The sequence below is a fragment of the Myodes glareolus genome, chromosome 15, assembly GCF_982192425.1.
Source record: "Myodes glareolus chromosome 15, mMyoGla1.1, whole genome shotgun sequence".
NCBI lineage: Eukaryota > Metazoa > Chordata > Mammalia > Rodentia > Cricetidae > Myodes > Myodes glareolus.
This window is the reverse complement of record NC_142040.1, coordinates 12,049,905-12,069,409: the sequence shown is the minus strand read 5'-3', so window position 1 is coordinate 12,069,409 and position 19,505 is coordinate 12,049,905. Positions and strand designations below refer to the sequence as shown.

The 19,505-nt window shown below is 37.7% G+C and overlaps 1 pseudogene; it reads left to right on the top strand.

Annotated features, from left to right (window-relative positions):
- The first annotated feature begins 6,036 nt into the window (after nt 1-6,036).
- On the top strand, nt 6,037-6,893 carry LOC125414057 (large ribosomal subunit protein uL10 pseudogene; annotated as a pseudogene).
- Nucleotides 6,894-19,505: the final 12,612 nt, after the last annotated feature.

The following is a 19,505-nucleotide window of genomic DNA, read 5'->3' as shown; positions in this document are numbered from 1 at the left end:
CAATACACAGATAAATAGAAATGGGTTAAATTAAAATGTAAGAATTAGGCAATAAAAAAACTAGAGCTAATGGAACAAGCAGTGATTTAATTAATACAGTTTCTGTGTGATCATTTCGGGGCTAAGCTAGCCGGGCGGCTGGGATGAACAAGCAGCCTCCTTGCAACAGTCCCTCATGTAGGTCTCTGTACAGAGATGTCACAGAATTTGGCTTGAGCACAGTATGGCAGATTCCCACCATGGAAATTTCTAAGCCACTCAGTGCATTGCATGGGGGATTTAGCTTTAACTCAAACAGACGGAAAAAAAGGATTCATGGACAGCATGCTATAAACAGCTTGGTGGCAGCACGGACCCACTGCATCCAAGAGTGGTGGTGACCCCCCTTCCACCATGTTGGAAAGCTGAATGGGGCATCCAGGGCTGCTTCCTTGGTCCTAGCCATACCTACTTAACATTTTAAAAACTCACCTGGTCAAAAAAGGATGATAAGTATAAGAACATAATCTATCAAAAAGACCTCTGATTGGGTCACAGTGTGTTTGATAAATGTACATGGGCTTTGAAGAGAAAGGATAGAAGATAGACAGAGTCATAAATAAAAAAATAATTTAAGAATAATATACTGAAGTCCTTAAAGGAGAAATAGAGTAAAAAAATAAAATGGGTCATGGAGAAATGGAAAATACACAGAGTCCTTATTATGCATATATACTACTGTGTTTTCTTTGAATTTTTTGAATTTGTTAATTAGATATCTGCAGAGAGACATTTGATTATGGGAACTGCTAAGCCAAACCAGTATAAATGTATCTTGACTTCAAAATTTTGGTCTAAAAGTATGTTGCTTTGGAAAAGAGGTTCTGCTTTCATTCCCACAGAAGATAAAAAGCTGTGGATTCCTTTTAGGCTAATATGGTAAGATTGAGCAAGACCCAAGAGGTCTCAAGTTGGAGCAATGACCCAGGTGATCCAACATCCAAAATAGTTTCAAGGCAACTGGCTGAGATGATGCAACCTCACAGATGCCTACAGCCATGATTTAAGCACAATTCTAAATTTTCTTAGAATCCCCATAAGTTCCAAGTGCCCCTAGTCAACAGGAAATAGTATTAAGAAAACTAAGCCCAAATTCTCCAAATATTTCCTATAAATGTTTGTTTTTATTTAAAGGGGGTAGGTGATGAATGGTTAATGGTCATGGTCAATCTCTTTCTAAAAGAAGAAAAAGAGATATGATATAGAACTTAGGAAAAAGAGTAGATTATTAAATCTCAATCCTTAATCTAAAAAATAACTTTAATCTCAAAATACTTTACATTGGTATGAATTTTGGTTTATTAATACAAATTAAAGGTCAATTTTGTTACACTGTATGAACGTTTCTACTCTTGTTTAAGGTATCTTGTTTATATAGCTCATTAAAATGTAATATATAGTTAAGAAATTAAATTAATAGTCACTTGTAATATTCTAACTTTTAGTTATGTTAGTCAGGTTTTCTAGGTATGCAGACAAATATTTCAAATAGATAGGCAATCTTCAATTGCTTCAAAGACCTACAGATTAAGACATTTAAAATGTCTTTAGAACTTAGACTTTTCTTGACAATGAGACACATTTGCTCCTGGTGAACCAACTACTTTAAGAGGATGATGGGCATCAACAAGGCTCGTTATGGAGTTTGCTTTCGATGTGGCAAGACTAGAAATTTGAGCAAGAAATTGTTCTTGCTTCAACTGCTTGTGAATATAATGTATAAACGGAACATGCAGGACCCACAGGAAATGATGCCTGAACTTTGCCAAAACAAAGTGGGACAGTCCTTCAGGGCTCTTGCTTCATCAAAGAGTCTGCTAGACACTCCACAGGGCACAAAAGAAAGTGACTGATGAGTTTTGCCAGGAGGCAGGACAGTCCTTCAGGCCTATAGACTGAATATGGATGCTCCAATATTACAGAAGAACTTTGGGTGACTGTCCAGGCAGCCAGATGTTTCTGTCATTTTTAGAATTTCGGAAGTTGTTTACAATGCACATCCTGTTTACTTAGGTATTACTATAGCCTTCTGTGGTTTTGATGGAGTTGAAGACTAGATACTTATAATTATACTTTTCCTTAGTTATGATAAAAGATATATTAGTTATAAAACTTTAGACTCACAAAAGTAGAATAGATGACAGAGTATTTTCTCTAATTTTGTCAGATACAAATAGACTAAACATTGTAACTGTAATTCTTACTTGATAACTGTTTTGTTATATGTAATTTTCCTATGTTAAAGTTAAAACCTTCCTTTTAAATTAGATCTAAAAGGGGAGATGTTGTAGGATTTTTTCTGTATGCTGTGAATATGTGTTTCTCTCACTGGTTGATGAATAAAGCTATTTGGGCTAATGGTCAAGCAGAGTAGAACCAGGCAGATAATTCAAATACAATACAACGACAAAGAAGGTGGAGTTTATGAGATGCATGTAGTCACAGAAGGAGTGACTTGTCAGGGCATCACTGGTAAGCCACGACCATGTGGTGATACATGGAGTAGTGGAAATGGGTTAATTTAATTGTGAGAGCTAGTCAGTAATGTGTCTAAGGCATTGGCCAAACAATTATAATTAATATAAAGCCTCAGAGTGATTACCTTATAAGTGACTGCGGAACTAGGCAGAACACATGAAAGCTTCCTCCTACACAGAAGCAAAAGAGTCCCTGAAAAGGCAGAAGAAACAGAGACTCACTCATTCATTGACTCAGGATTCCCATTAAAACACTATACTAGAAGCCATAATACGTATGCAGAAGACCTGGTGTAAGCCCTGTGCTTTGGTCTCTGTGAGTTCGTATGTGCTTTGCTCATGTTGATTTGGATGGCCTTGTTCTCCTGATGTTTTGCTTCCCCTCTGATTCTTACACTCTATGATCCCCTCTTTTGTTCTCTGAGGCTCAGGGTTCTCTGAGCCCTTGGGGGGGGGAATTTGGTGGAGACATCCCATTTAGGGCTGAGAGTTCTGAGATCTCTCACTCTGCAAGCTCTCTGGCTGTGGGTCTCTGTATTTGTTCCTATCTACTGCAGGAGGAAGTTTTGAGAGACCACATTTTTAACTGTTATCCTGAAGTCAAGAAGATAGGCAGAAAGTAGGTCGAGAGTATGAACACTAACAGCCCATCTCCAGCAACTTACTTCTTCTAGGAAGGCTGAATGTCCATACAGTCTCTCCAGAAAAGCACCATCCACTAGGGACCAAGTGTTCAAATGCCTTGGGAGCATTCTCATTCTAACCCCACACGGTGTAAGCTACACCCCCACACTAAAACTGTTTTTGCTGCTTATTGTTTTGGGGTCTTGGAATTGAACCTTGGCCCAATGCATGTTAAACAGGTGTTTTACCCCTGAATTATATCAAGCTCCATTTTACATACTTAAGAGCTTATTTAAACAACAACCTCAAATGGTTTAATTTTGTGTATTTCAAAGGACAACTTTCCTGTGCAGTGTAAAACATTTTGACAACTGAAATACTATCACATAGACTTATTAGATTTTGCAACTGAAATTAATATTTTCTATACAAGGACTCAACCAATATTACTTTCACTACAGTGTTAATGATTATTACATCTCTAAATGCACTTGAGGGAATGGGAGGAGGGGAGGGAGTGGGAACTTGGATTGGTATTTTTTAAAAAAAAAAATCTAAAAAAAAAGAATTTATTTCCACCATTTTATTTGTATATAGTGTATATTTGTAGGTATGTGTGAATGAATGCTGGTATTTATGAAAGCCGGAAGTGTTGGATCTCTAGGAGTTGAAGTGATAGGTGGTTGTGAACTGCCAGATGTGAGTCCTGGGACCCAACTCAGGTCCTCTGGATGAACAAAGAGTGCTTCTAACCACTGAGCCACTTCTCCAGCTCCCCCAAATATACTTGCTAAAACCCACAGGAATTCACTCATTCATTTATTCAGCATACACTAATGATGGGGTCTGCTTTTGAAAAAATTGGTACCCAGTTCTTGTTATCTGGAATTCTCACCACATGGAGAAGAATTTCTGATATGTGTTTCTGCTATGATGTATTGCCAAATGCTCAAACAAGCAGAATTAATTGAAAGTAGATGGAAGCCTTAGAAAACATCAGTCAAGAATAAACTTTTTCAATTTATAAGTTGGTTTGTCTTACATAGTTGTCACAGGGCAAGAAAACTGACTAGTACAATAGAGACCATCACCGAATTTTGGATAGTAACGAAATATTTATTACACTTCGGCAGAGATCTCAATTAGGCAGGTGAGCTTTGAGACTGAAGGTCACAGCTCCATATTTAAATATTAAAAGCACATGAAATCATATAAAATAAGACATTCAAATTTTCCATTTTAAAAGTAGCATTCATTATAATCTCTTGGTTTTTCTTTCATGTGTGGGAAGAACTCTAAATGGATCCTCAACATTGTGTTTTGAAAGTGAAACTGTACACAGAAAGCCATGTATGTAAAGTGGTCCTTTCCAAACACGTGTATTGTAAGGATAGAAACTTCATGTTGAGTGCTTTACATGACTGTGGGGAAAGGAACCTTCTCCTCATCCTCAGATTTCTCTGTTTTACTGTTGTTTGTTTATTTATTGATTTTTGGGACAGGGACTCCCTATGTAATCTGGCCTCAGACCTACCACCTCTTGGCTTAACCTTTTGGAACTCTCTCTGTAGACCAAGCTGGTCTTGAACTGGCAGAGATTTACCTGGCTCCATCTCTGAAGTGCTGGGATTAAATAAAAGTGTGCACCATCCTTTCCAGTTCATTCTGATTTTTACTTAAGAGTTGAATTGCCATTAGAAAAACCTGTTGAGAATAACTGCAAATACTCACCTCTCAGCATATCACCCAAGGCTCAAAAGTTCTATAAGCAAGTTTATTATTTTTTGGGGGGGATTATTTGATTTATTTATTTATTTATTTTTAGTTTCTCTGGGTAGCCCTGGCTGTCCTGGTACTTGCTTTGTAAACCAGTCTGGTCTCAAACTCAGAGATCCACCTGCCTCTGCTTTCCAAGTAATGTGATTAAAGGTGTCTGCCACCACTGCCTGACAAAGTAAGCTTATTCCTGAGAAGTTTTCAAGAAGATTATCACAGATAGGAAAGTTAACTCTGAATTATAGTAAGCACACAAATACTTATAAATAGGTTTATAAATACCAAATAGGTTTTCTATAGATATAAAATTACATTTTGTATATAAAATTACTTCTTTTATTTTCATAGAAGAATGACATCAGGGCCTGGGATCCAATGGCTAATGACTGCATATTAAGTACATAGATGACAACATGTTTTAGTCAGTGTCTTCAGTCTTACATATATGTATACCTTTGGGTGACACTACATGCTAAAGTCCATATTTTAAAACTCTGGTAAGATTGTGAGGTATACATTATGTAACTTTTGTTTTTGATAATAACCCAAAGAATATTTCCATATTAAATTTTTTTTGGATATGGAAATAAGGTCTCATCTATCAAATAAATTATTATTAATTATAATTTGAACAAAGTAGTTTTAAAGATTCTCTATACCATTATGTCATGAATATAGGTAGAGATGCCCAAATATATTTCAGATCCAGTGACTCTTCCAGCGGTGTGTGCATGTACTGTTTCTTTTCTAGTTCTTCAAGGTTGTTTGTTGTGCTCTGTTTCAATATAACAAAAATTCTTTACTGGTAAAGTCCACTAAAGAGCCATAAAATGCATGTCTACTGTAGCAGACATCCATCTTGGTTTTTACCCTTGCTTTACTCTTTCCAATCACTCTTGAACCATCCAATGACAAGCTTTGAAGCTGTGTAGTCTTCTATCAGTAGAACCGCTTTTACAAATTCATGGTTCTCTTTTTTGTTTTTAATGTATGTAACTGTTAATAGATTTTAGGCTGTTTTAGCCTTAAAAAATCCTGATAACCCTCTTTCTCATCTGGTATCTCATTAGAGAGACAATGTCTTTAAACCCTGGGTGGTAATTCTTAATGTACCACTGTGATGTCTATGAAAGACAGGGCAACATGGAAGTCCATCTACTTCCTTAAGATCATCCAACTTCTGATGATTCGCCAAAACACTTCATCACGTGAGCAGACAATGTAGGCTCCAAGCAGATACAGCAGATCCACATATCTTTGTGAGGGAAGGCTGTGGTACTGATGGACAAGAACAACCCATCTGGAAAACAACCCAACTTGGGATAAACTGTTGCATCATATTTAGGGAAATGTGGACTTTGTGTTCATTGAAGAGGACCTTACTGAGATTAGAGACATGCTGCTGGCCAATAAGGTGTTGGCTGCAGCCCATGCTGTTGCCATCACCCTGGGTTAAGTCATTGTGCCGGCCCAGAACATAGATCTGAGGCCTGAGTAGACTTCTTTCTTCCAGGCTTTAGGTGTCATCATTAAAATCTCCAGAAATGCCATTAATTCTGAGTGATGTGCCGTTGATAAAACTGGAGACAAAATAGGAGCCAGTGAAGCCACACTGCTGAACATGCTGAACATCTCCCCCTACTCCACTGGGTGTTTGACAATGGCAGCATTCACAACCCAGAAGAGTTTGACATCACAGTGTAGACTCGGCATTCTTGCTTCCTAGAGGATGTCCTAAATGTTACGGGAGTTCATCTGCAGATTGTTTTCCTGACTGTTGTCTTAATGCCACACTCTATCACCAATGGGTCCAAGCGGGTCCTGGCTTTGCCTGTGGAGCTTGAGTACACCTTCTCACTTTCTGAAAAGGTCAAGGTCTTCTTGGCTGATCCTTCTGTGTTTGTAGCTGCTGCCCCTGTGGCTGCTACCACCATTGCTTCTGTTGTTACTGCAGCCCCAGTCAAGGTCTCTGACTAATCAACTCAAAGCAACCAGCTCAGTTAGAGAAACATGGAAATAAAAGTTTGCTTCTATTTTTAAAAAAAATCTAATGACATACTAATTCTTTTGTCAATGTTTCAGATTCTATGGAAAGCACTCATGTTATTACTAGACATATGTACAACATTTAATGCCTATGATTTAACTGCTATTTATTTACACTGTGCATTTCAAATGAGTTGTGACATTCTCTTTTCCATCATCTTATTAATAATGTTTCAAGTGTATTATGAAAAAAATAGTTATCTTTAATTATAAGACAACAGATAGTTTCAACTATTGTTGCACAAATGAAAATTCAAAATGAGATTAAAAGATAGTTGGATTAAAAGATAGTTGGGTAAATAGTTAAAATTTGTTCACTTAATACAATTTAAAGTTGCAGTTACTGAAAAGGCAAAAAAATACAATTCTACTCTTGATAGTCACTGGGGACAACCGTGTGAAATGGGCATGCGAAAGAGTAGGAACACCAACGGCAACATGAGCTATGTGTACACAGAGGGCTGGAATGGTTTGGGTTCTGCCTCACAGACTTTTTTCAAAGAGAAGGCATTATATTTTTCATTCCTTCAACTAAAGAACTTTATAAGCAATAATTGACAGGCAGGAAGATATTGAGTTCACCATCAATTTGAGCTACACAGTGAGATCTTATTTCAGGGAAAAAAATCCATCAATCTTATGATCTACCAGGATTCTTTTCTTGAGCTATTAGTGAATAATTACAAAAAAAAAGTTGGATGTGTTTTCAACATAGCCCTAGCTTTGGGCTAGAAGGTTCAAACTCTTTGAAACTGTAGTATTGTGTTGTTCTCCAACTAATATGGTCTCTCAATATGACTAAACTTAGTTCAGCACTCTTAAGAGTCAACTCAGCTGTGAAGATTGAATTTGAAAGTTTCTCATGAGGGAGGGCCCCGTGAATTCCCCTGCTTTGGCTTCTGTATAAGATGAAAACCTTTCCCTGTGGAGGTCTTCCATATAACATTTGTTTATTAGAGAGCTAAAAAAGCTCACTAAAAAATAAGGGGAAATAAAGTTTCTGAGGATGATGAAATAAGTAAGGGTATAAGAAACACTGAAAATATATTTTCTCTCTCCTTTCTCCTCCCTTGCTTTGGTGTGTGGTGTGTATATGTAGGCATGTATTTATGTGGGTACAGGTATGAACTCCAGGGATTCTCTTGTCTGTCTCCATAGAACTGACTGGGATTACAGGTGCATGTCATCAAGTCCAGCTTTTCACAAGGAAGATGGGGATTTGAACTGAGGTCCTTAGGCTTGCATACCTAGCATTTCACCAGCAAAGCCATCTCTCTAGTCTCTGATTTATCCATTTTTTTAAACACGAAGTTATTGATAAACTAAAGACCAGAATTTGGTCATGGTAAATTTGACTGGGATTTTATCTTTCACTTCTTATTTCTCAACTTACAAATTTATGATATATTTAATTGCTCTTGCCATACTCACAGTAACCTCCCAAAGGCAAGCCTACATCCTTACTTGATCTTTTGTCATTATTTGCCATCAGTACAACAACCATACCTTTTACACATCATCATGCCATCCCGTGGCATATGATTTTAGATTTACTTGCATATATTTGATCATTCTTGCTCAGTATCCCTTTAAGATCATTTTTTTATAATTTATATGCTTCACTATCTTGCATCAGATGTCTCCTTTTTTCTCATTTTATCAGTAGCTTCTCAATTTTTTGATTCCATAAGAGTTGCTGAGAATATGAAATTTGTGCACTAATTCCAAGAATATGCCCTTGGGTGCAAACCAAAAAAGTTTCCACACTATTTAAGCTGGTTCACAAGATAAGACGCTTTCCCTTGTTCTATACAATGTTATAATCTTCTCGACAAACCACCAATATGCTAATTCATAATTTTGTACTTTTAGCTAAGATCTGTTTGACCCATATGTCATTCTCATATCCAACTGCCTACTGGGTTCTTCTCATGTCCCTCTGATGTATAGAATTCAGTGTTCAAATGTAACTCGCCTTCCCCTAAACGTGGGTCTGCTTCTTTGCTCTTTATCATACCAAATCAGATCACCACCATCTAATTAGAGCAGAACCATTCCTTTTATCTCCCTCACCTAATCAGTCAGAATGGCTGAGTCTGTCTTCAGGATGTCTATTTTAATATCTCAATTTTTTCCATTCTAGTGATTGTCAACTTTTCCCAAGTTAATATTACTCTCTCTCTCTCTCCCTCTCTTTCTCTTCTCTTCTCTCCTCCTTCTTCCCTCCTTCATTTCTCCCTCTTCATCTCCTTTCCTTCTGTCCTTCCTGCAGCTATGTGCTTATTTTTCCTGACTCTAGACTGTTTTTTTTTTGGTAATCATCACATATTTATTTACTTGTGTGTGTGTGTGTGTGTGTGTGTGTGTGTGTGTGTGTGTTCACAGGTCAGGGTATACCTTGGTGCTTCTCGGTTGAGAGGACACCTTACTGGTGTCCTGTATTCTCTCATTCCACCACATGGATCCTGAGGGTCGAATCCAGTTTATAAAGCTTGGCAGCCAGTACTTGTCCCCATTGAGCCTTGAGCTTTCAGTTTTTAATCTAAGTAAAGTATGTACATTGTAAGCAACTTTCAAAGTTCTAGAATTGACAGAGACATATGTTGCCTGGACAGTCATTCAAATTTCTTCTGTAACATTGGGGCACCTAAATTCAGCCTACAGGCCCACAATACCTGCAGACATTTCCATGAAGCAGGAAATTTGAAAGATTGTTTTGCCTATATTGACAGTTTATCAGTCACTTTCTTCCATATCCTGCAGAATGTCTGGCAGTTTCTTCTGTGGAGTAGGAACCCTGAAGAACTATTGCATCTTTTGCAAAGCCACTTTTTTGTGGGTACTCTATGTCCAGTTCACATACCATACCATCAAACAGTCCAGGCACGAGCAGTTCCTTGCCCAAATGGCTAACCAGTTAAATAGGTATTCTTCAAATCTTCCAGAGACTTTCAGAATTTAAAATGTTTAAGAATTTAGGACATTTCATGACAGTGAGACACCTCTGGTTCTGGCAGCACCAGCTACTCCAAGAGGAAGATGGGCATCAAAGAAACTCCTTTTGGGGTTGGTTATCCATTTAGTCAAGAAACGGCTCTTGCCTGGACTGCTTCACTGGATATGCAGTACCCACAGAGAGATGGCTGCTGAACTTGCTGAAAGGTGAGATGGTCCTTTGGGGTTCCTGCTTCAAGAGTCTGTGAGACATTCTGCAGGACACAGAAGAAAGTGTCTAAACGGTCTTTAAAATTCCCTGATTCATGGAAAAGTCTGCTGGATACTATGAGCCTGTAAGCTGAAGATGGATGCCCCAATGGTATAGAAGAACTTTGGGTGACTGTCCAGGCAGCAAGATGTCTCTGTCAATTCTAGAGTTTTGGACGTTGTTTACAATGTACTTCGTGTTTACTTAGGTAATATTACATCCTTCTGAGGTCTTTGATGGAATTGAAGAATAGATAGTAATAATATAGTTTTTTAGTTATGATAAGAGATAAAGTAGATACAAATACTGTAACTGTAATTCTTGCTTGATAACTGTTTTGTTATATGTAATTTTACTATGTTAAAGTTAAAGCCTTTCTTTTTGTTTAAACAGAAAGGGGGAAATGGTGTAGGAGCTCCTGTTTGTACGTTGCTTTCATTGGTTAATGAATAAAGAAACTGCCTTGGCCTAGTTGACAGGGCAGAACTTAAGTAGGCGGAGGGAGAAGACAGAACTGAATGCTGGGAGGAATAAAGCAGAGTCAGAGAAGCTATGGATCCTCTGCTGGAGATAGATGTCAATTAGAATCTCTGGTAAGCCACTGCCACATGGCGATACACAAATTAATGGAGATGGGTTAAACTAATATGTAAGAGTTAGCCAATAAAAAGTTAGAGCTAATGGCCAAGCAGTGTTTTAATTAATACAGTTTTTGTGTGATAATTTCGGGTGTAAGCTAGCTAGGCAGCCAGGACAAACAAGCAGGCCCTCTCCCTTACAACACACATACATTTTTTAAAAACACTGTGTTTCGAGATCTTTTATGTCTGAATCTGTCCTATTGTGCATCTGAAATCCTTTTCTTATAGGGAACATTTTAAAATGGTAAGCAGTGTTGTTGCTGCAGCCCTGGATGCTGGCTCTACCTCTCTTGGCATTTCAATCTGGAAGAGGTATATTTACCACCATCTCTGGGACTGCTGGGTGGAAGCCTTGCTCACCATCTCAACTCTGGAAAGCACTGTGTAGCACATAAACCCTTTTAGTATGAGTAAAAACTAAATCTGCCATGCAGCATGCTGATCAGCCGGGAATTGTCTTCATGTATGGCAGCAGGAATCTGCCATGCTCCGCTACCTGTACATACATAACAGAACTGATCCTGCTGCATGCCCAAGTGGGAAGTGCTGAGTTGCAGGCATCCTCACTGCTATGTTCCTCCTGACTCCAGGCCACACGGGGTAGTCCCAGACAGTTGGGTGCCAGATACTATGGGCCTGTAGGCTTAAGATGAATGCCCTAATGTTACAGAAGAAATTTGGGTGACTGTGCAGGCAACAAAATGTCTCTGTCAATTCTAGAACTTTGGAAGTTGCTTACAATGTACTTCCTGTTTACTTAAGTAATATTATTTCCCTTCTCAGGTTTTTGAAGATTTAAAGACACACAGTTATAGTTATAGTTGCCCTTAATTATAATAAAGGATAAATTAGATACAAACTTTAAACTCACAAAGATAGAATAGATGATAGAATATTTTCCTTAATTTGCCAAATATAAATGAACTAAATATTGTAATTATAATTCTTTCTTGATAACTGTTTTGTATATATAATTTTACTGTGTTAAAGTTAAAACCTTCCTTTCTAATTAGACAGAAAAAAGAAAGATGATGTGTGAAGTCCTTCTTGTATATGTATTGCTTTTACTGACTATTGGATAAAGGAGAATAAAACCAGGTGGGAAATCCAAACAGAGATATATAGAGAGCAGGAAGAGTCAGGGAGACATCACATAGCTGCTGAAGGAGAGAGATGTTGGAAACTTACCAGTAGATCACAGTCTCATGGTGATATACAGACTAATAGAAATAGGTCTTCCCATGTAGAATTTCACATGTGACTATCACCAAAAATCAGAGTGGTGGGAAAAAAGAGAAAGCACATGTTCCTGAGGTTTGACCCTAAGGAGACCATTTTGTGTGTTGCTGGAAGGTTTCCTTGGGAGCAATGACTCTGGACCTGCATACATAGGTGGGCGTGTAGTCATAGCTACTAAACTGTCTACGCTGATCTATGAAAAGTCACATAAAAGGCCTTCTTTGTTCAGAAACTACTCAATCTGGAAGATGATCTTTCTGTGGTTTTCCACTACTTGTAGCAGAAGTTTTATCTTTTAGCAAAAAGCATTCAAATAATATGTCCTTGGAAGAAGGGGGGGGAAGGAAATAAATTCTACATCCCAGTGAGGAAGTCAGAAATCTTGAAAAAGGAATGCGACAGAAGTGCTGGGAAAGAGTGAGCATCATGAGCAAAACTGTGTCTTTTTCTAAAGACTTTAACTCACCTTTCGCGGAGAAGTCATAAAAGAATGAGGGGAAAAGCCTCTCTTTCTGCTTCTCGGTGATTTCAAGTTCTTTCGTGGGAGTTTTCTGATATTTTAGTAAATAAGTATGGGCCCTGGATTCTCCACTATGGCCAGGATCCTACTTGCCCAAAAAGCAAGGACAGATGATAAAATTACAAGCCAGAAGACATAAAAAGTCCTTGAAGGTCATCTGCCCCTATTTATAAATGAGAAAAAAAAATTATATTAGTCCAAGAATCCACAAGGCCTATTTTTTTTAAAAAAAAAAATGCAAACAGAAGTTGCTATCTCAGTCATTCTCTGAGTACTGGCTCCACGGAAATTTGAAAAAGCTTCTCTGGCATACATACAGAGGCTCATCTGCTTCCAGAAGACTAACCCAGCCAGTTTTAGGACCTCCATGGGTCCTTTTGCACTGGGCTCACAATCACAGTGATCTCAAATGCAGGCTGGACGTTGTTTCTGAATTAGGTCACACACAGCTGTAGCTCCTCACAGTACTGAAAGCGTGTCATTGTGTCACTGTAAACTCTTGCCTTTCCACACACACGTCACTGCTCACAGTTCAAATCAAGCTTTCTGCATCTTCCACCCGCACCTTTCTGTGTATCCTCTAAAGGGACATCCCAATGTTCTTCTCAAAAGGCAAATGTAATAACCACCCGTCAATGCATTTCCACTGAATTCAGAGTAAAGCCAATAACCTTGAAGAGTGCCTACATGGAGCTATGTAAAGATGTAATGTGAACATTGCCTATTGTGAAGGCTGAAGTAAGAAATGTGTCCCTGTAGTCTCATGGTCCTTCTTTGGTATGTCTGTTTGAGAAAGTTTAGGAGGTACGATTTGGTACCATCTTGGCACCATCTTGACAGAGGCCCTGTGGCTACATTGCTGCTGTCATGGAGGGGACAGAGCCCAAGGAACCCACACCAACCAAATCAGTACAACATTACCAGTATTTTATGTGTCTTAGAGTGTACCCACCGGGAGATGCGAAATACAGCAAATTCATGGTAAGAGCGTAGGAAACCACTCAGCAATAAGTAACTCGAAGGAGCACTGATGACTTCTGGACCCAGCATCCTTATGTCTTAGAAACTTCTGCCTGTTGAATTGGACATGTTAGAAGTGATGAAAGTGGTTCATTGAACTTCAGAAGGTTTTCTACTTAGCTATTTTATTTATATAAAAACTGAAAAAAAACCACACACATAGAGAGAAAATTAGAATTGAAATAATCACTCATTTTCCTGCTCAAAGTGAAGAATTGTTTTGGGAAAAAAAAACCCAACAAATCAAACCTTACACGACTTGTACCTGACTTTAGTTTTCTAACCAGACAGATTTTATTCTCACAAGTGTGTTCCATTGCCATAGAATTATTAGACAAATCTGTATAGATGCTGTATAAGAATCAACACAGGGTTTGCATCAAGAACTTGCCTTACTTTCAAATTGTTTCAGTTTGATTCTTGCTGCTGCCTAAATGCTCGAATCTGGGGAAGCTGAGCCAGGGGCACGATGACTTTCCAAACACCTGTAGGATTTAGAGACTCGCCTGAGTTTACTTGACCACTAGTTTTGCATTTGCTCCTAACTAGTGTGAAATTTTGAACTTAAGTCCTCATGTCCTGCTAACTTTCATGATAAGCAGCTGTCAATTAGACAGCTTTGAAACTTGTTACCCTGAAAGGGTAAGGACACAAGGTCAACACATTTGCTCCCTTGGGATAAATGCTGCCCAGAAGACACCAAGCATGTCAATTGTGGTAAATCCATCCTTATTACCATAAAGCAACACTTCATCCAAAGAAACTGTCTAAATAAACTAAATTGCCATTGAAAATCTATTAGCAATGCCACATATGCTCTCTAAAATTGAGTTTTGCCCTTATTTAGCTTTGACTCTGGTTCTGGGCTCCTCACACTTCTTAGAAGGTTCCATACAGACTTGTGTTGGAGTGCACGTTACCTTAAAAATTATCAGTGAGCTCTCACCAACATTTCTATTATTTCAGAATATTTATTCAAAATGTTTATTTTTCTAAATTTAAGCATATTTAATATGCACAGGCAATTAAATCCTTTAATATCATTTTCTAATGGACTGACTATAATGAGTTTATTCTGTAGGAAAACAAATGGAAACATTACAAACCAGTTCATTTCTGTTTATATGGCCTATAAGAAAGATTTATTTGAGGTAAAGAGAAATTGCCTTCAGAGAATTGGTGAATGAGTTTCATTTTCAGTATAATATCAGAAAGATAATAGTAATAGTTACATCCGAAGGCCTTTTATTGGGGTAAGAGAATTCATAAATTTTTCCAATTGGATCTTTTTCTTCATGAATGACAAAGATCTGTGAAATGCTACTTTTGCTGTCACATTCTGCTGACTAGACACCTAAATTTTTTTTCAGCCTAGCATCAGAAGTTGGGTTGACAACACAAACTGTCGATTTTCCTGAGCATCAGTTACAAAAAGTATTTACTCAAACAACATGTCTTCCACGTAGAATTCCCATAAAAAACTTTACATTTTAAAAATAAGAGATTAGGAGTTTCCTGTTAGTTTACCTCATATCTAAACATTTGAGCTAAATTAGTTTGAAACTTACTTCTTTCTTTAGATTTTTCCTTTCTTCCTTCCCTCCCTCCTTCCTTTCCTTTCTTGTTTTAAATAGACAGTCCCTAGTCCTTCTGTCGTCATCTGTCAAGAGATGGGATTACACCCAATCCAAGATTTCTTGTTGGTTCCCTAAACTTCAGTTTCTAGAAGCCTGACTTATCTCTGCATTATGTCTGTCTGATTTGATGTGTTGTACCTATAGGGAATGAACCCATGGGACTTGGATATGGTAGAGGAGCATTTTATCACTGAGCAGGACCCACCCTTTAGTTTAGGATTTTTAAGAAGTCAACATATTGAAAGAAAGCCTTTAAATTTTAGCAGAAATGCCATAATCAATTTTTTCAATAAATGAATTCTAAAGTGAGGCTTATCTGACTGAAACAGCTGATAAATTGTTTTATATTTAAAATAAGCATTTTGCCTGTTGACTCTAAGATTCTAAGACCTAAACTCAGAACAGCTACAATGCCAATTCTTTAAAGAATCTCTGGTCAAGAAGTATTTTGTATTTGCCTTTCTGTTGCAACCAGTCTGGGTTGCACGTCTACTGAAAATCAATACAATAGAAATGGTCCTGCCTGCTGCTTTTCTCCTTTCTGTGCCAGCCGCCCCTGAATTTCACCTTCAGTCTTCGCCCCTTGAATTCTGACTCCGCGCTTTCATTAAGACCAACTAGAAATCATTCTAGGGTTCTTGATATCCTTGATATCATTTGTTTTATATTGAAGATAAGTTTAGAGAAAACAAAAATTCTAAAAGTTGTGGAAAATGTGAATTAAATTATTTTCAGACGTGATAATATATTGGAACGGATCTTTGCTACATAATAGATGATAGTAATAGTTCAAAGAAGGGAATTTAATCCATGCTTTTCCCCAAATTCAATTTGGAAAAGAGCACATCTCTTGATCTGCTCCTAGCCTCACTTAGAATCAGTGATGATTACACAGTAGATTCCAGAGAAAAAGCTAGGAGTGAGCAGAATGGCACCCCTTGAGTTCTAATTGATGTCTTCAAAGATTCTTACAACATTCACATCTTTCTATCTTGTGAAGAAAAACAGCTATTTCTTTTAAAAACGAGAATCTCCTCATTAATTTTAGGCCTGTTCACCCATAAGCTCATTTTCAAGTGAGTATGTGAAAGTATCTTAGTTGAAGTTGAATTTGATTAGCGGTATCAAAATGAAAGGGACAGTTATACGTCGATAGTTAGTGTTTTGGCTCTCCAAAATATTTTAGAAGTGTATCGTCATCACGGGTCTCAGGAAGGACCTTGTAAGTTGAAACACTTCCATTGAGAACCCTTTTTGGTGGGGAACAGAGAAATTCCATCAACTTCATGTTTCCATTTGCTCACTGGAGGCAAACAACAATGGCAGTTTAAACATCCTACATCAGTGTCCCTGAGAAGACCTCAGAGTTGCCCCCAAGTGTATATTTCTTGGCCACCAATATCTATCCAGTAAAATGCCCTGGAGTGAACAGGCTTCATTAGGGCCTTGGCAAAACCCCAGCACGCAGCAGCTGTGTGGGACTGCTCAGTCCCCTGCCCACTGGAGAGGAACTGAAGTCGTCAGTCTTCCTCTACAGTTTTCATTAACTCGCTTCTAATCTATGGCGTTAATTCTTGGACTTCTGGGAAAACAGAGTTGTCTAATCCGAAAATCTTAAAGGCAAACATCTTTCTTTTCAAATCTACTTTTGGAATCTGTGGCCTTTGAAAGTAACATTCACAGCAGATTTAAAATATCCACTATTTGCACAGAACAAGTCAATGGTGCAAGTTTCCGTCTATTACCTGTTATCTGAATGCACCAAATTAGCTAGAGGGACTGGCGTGGGGGGCAGGGTGGGAATCTGTTACTTCTCTTAGATTTACAGGGAGTCCTTGTAAACAGGGTGCTAAAAAGTGTGTTGGATTTTTTTTAACCTTTTGTGACACACAACAGAGCTGTGAAATCAGTGAATTAAATAGTTCCAGTCCCCTGGGCACACATGAGCAATGGCATAAAATAGACAGCACCCATTATAACATTACTGTTACGGAGCAGATGGACGGCTTCAGGTTCAGTCCTTTGTCCTTCCTTCAGAATGGGGCCGGACTGGGAAACGACTGTAAATTTTCTCAAAAGAGATGAATAGGAAAGCTGTTAACTTTTTTCTTATTAAAAAAAGGAAACCTGGAAAATGTCCAAATTACACATTTTGCAGCTCTGACTGCTGTTCTTCAGCGTTGCTGCAAAACATCTGTAGGTGGTTAAGCACTTCCCACCTCCTTCCCCAAAATGGAATCGCTCATTCCCGGCATGCTGTCCAATGCCCGCAAATACATCTGTTTACCAAAGCGGTCCATGACCATATGTGTGCCACAGTTTCACCACAGCGTACTGCGTGTGAGTTGATTGGCTTAACTCACAAGACGCAGAGTGGAGATGCTAGCGGGATCAGAAACTGAGAAAGTGAAAAGGTGGGAGCAATAGAGAAGAGGAGAAAGGAGGCGAGGATTACTTTCCATTGTACTTTTCAAGTGTGCTCATTTACTCTGCAGTCAATGTTGATGAGAAAATTTCCAGTCGTGTCATAGTAGTTTCCCTACTCACAGATGTTTTCAGTGACATTGCTCATCAAGAAAATCCAAGTACAAAATAGATGAACCAAGTCTTTGAGATGTTTGGATTTCTAGTCATCCTGAAGCTTATTCATATGATAAATGACAAATTTATCTAATGAGACAAACCATTTGAGTTCAAATGCTAATTTCAGATTCAGGGAATCTTGGCACATTTTGAAAATTTCAGTGTAGAACCACAAATGCAGTATTTTCTTGCTAGAGTAGACAAATAATGCTATCCATTAAAGGGAAAAAATCACAACTTTTTATACAATTCTCAGATCTGTTTAAATATTTACAAACTTCAAAATATTCTTCAGAATAATAAAAAATTACCAATTAAAAAGGGAATTTTTCTACATTGTTCAAAAAATTTGGCTCTGTACATTAATTCAAATGTTTAAATAAAATATCGTCAACCAGATGAATTATTGGTCATGAATGTCTTCTAAGTGTTAATGCACAAAGATTAATAACAAAGAATCTCTAAGTTTTATTTTAAAAGGACTTTATTAAAGAAAAATAAGGTAATTCCTTTAAAAATAAAGGATATGATATAGTTATCTAATATAAAACTGGTATGGTTGATGAGTCATTATAATACAAAAATATGCGAGAATTTGCTAAGTTTCATCTGTGCTCCTTTTTACACTATTCTTAGCTATTTATATTCAGTTTACAGATTTAGATAAAGCTTCAAAATAGCTGAAATGTACAACTACAAGCAACTCTCATATGTTCCCAGAGGCTTTATATTTTATCTTTTGAAAGGAAGCTCATATTTCATGTTTAACCTCTTAGTCTTAATTTCATATTACAGTTACAAAACTAATAGAGAAAGTTCTCCTGCTCTGGCATGTTGCAGTGTTGTTATGGATACACAAGTAGGATACATTCCTTCCACCAGAAAGGAAGCAAAAATGCTTTGTAGAACACATTAATCTGTAGTGTTGATGGCTGCAGAGAAACTTAAGCAAATAGTTTGTGGGTTTCAGATAAAGCATATTGTCAGAAGAAAAGAAAACTAAACATGCAGGTGCCCTTTACACGTTTCGAACAATTCTGGAGAAACTTACAGCTATAATTTCTGTCTTTTCTTACTGTCATACTGTGCAACAATTGTTATATTGTTATTAAATGCTGCTGTAGGTGAATAGTTCCTTTTTGTGGTGTAAGTAGTACTCCATCTGTGTTGAATCTTCCGACACCAGAGCATTATCTTCTGTCTTCTATGTACATCTTTCTGTGACTATTTGGAAGATCACTGTTCATGTCCCAGCTTTTAACAGTGCTTCAGGATTTCATTTTTTCCTGTTGTTTTGCTTTGTTTTGTCTTTTTCCCCTTCTTTTTGTTGCCTTCAAAGCCAATTTTGTTATGCATTCCAGAGAAAAGTTATTTCATTACATTGAAGATAGGTTCACTTGCTAATAGGAAATCAGTGTATTACAATGATGAAGAGATGGTGATTCAAACCTATAGCTTTGTGTTTTGAAACAGAGAAAATAGGAAAGGCATATGCAGACTGGGCTGCAGCTCTATGCATGAGGTTTAGAAGAAATAAAAGTCTGTTCCACAATGGATTTTACTAACTCCTAGTAAGCGAACAATGTTAAACGTTTTTATAGGTTCAGAGCTGTCCGCTGTGGGTCGTTGTGCTAGAATGCATCTGTGGATAAAAGCAGGCACACATACTATTCCTTCACGTGGGCATGAGAAGATCTC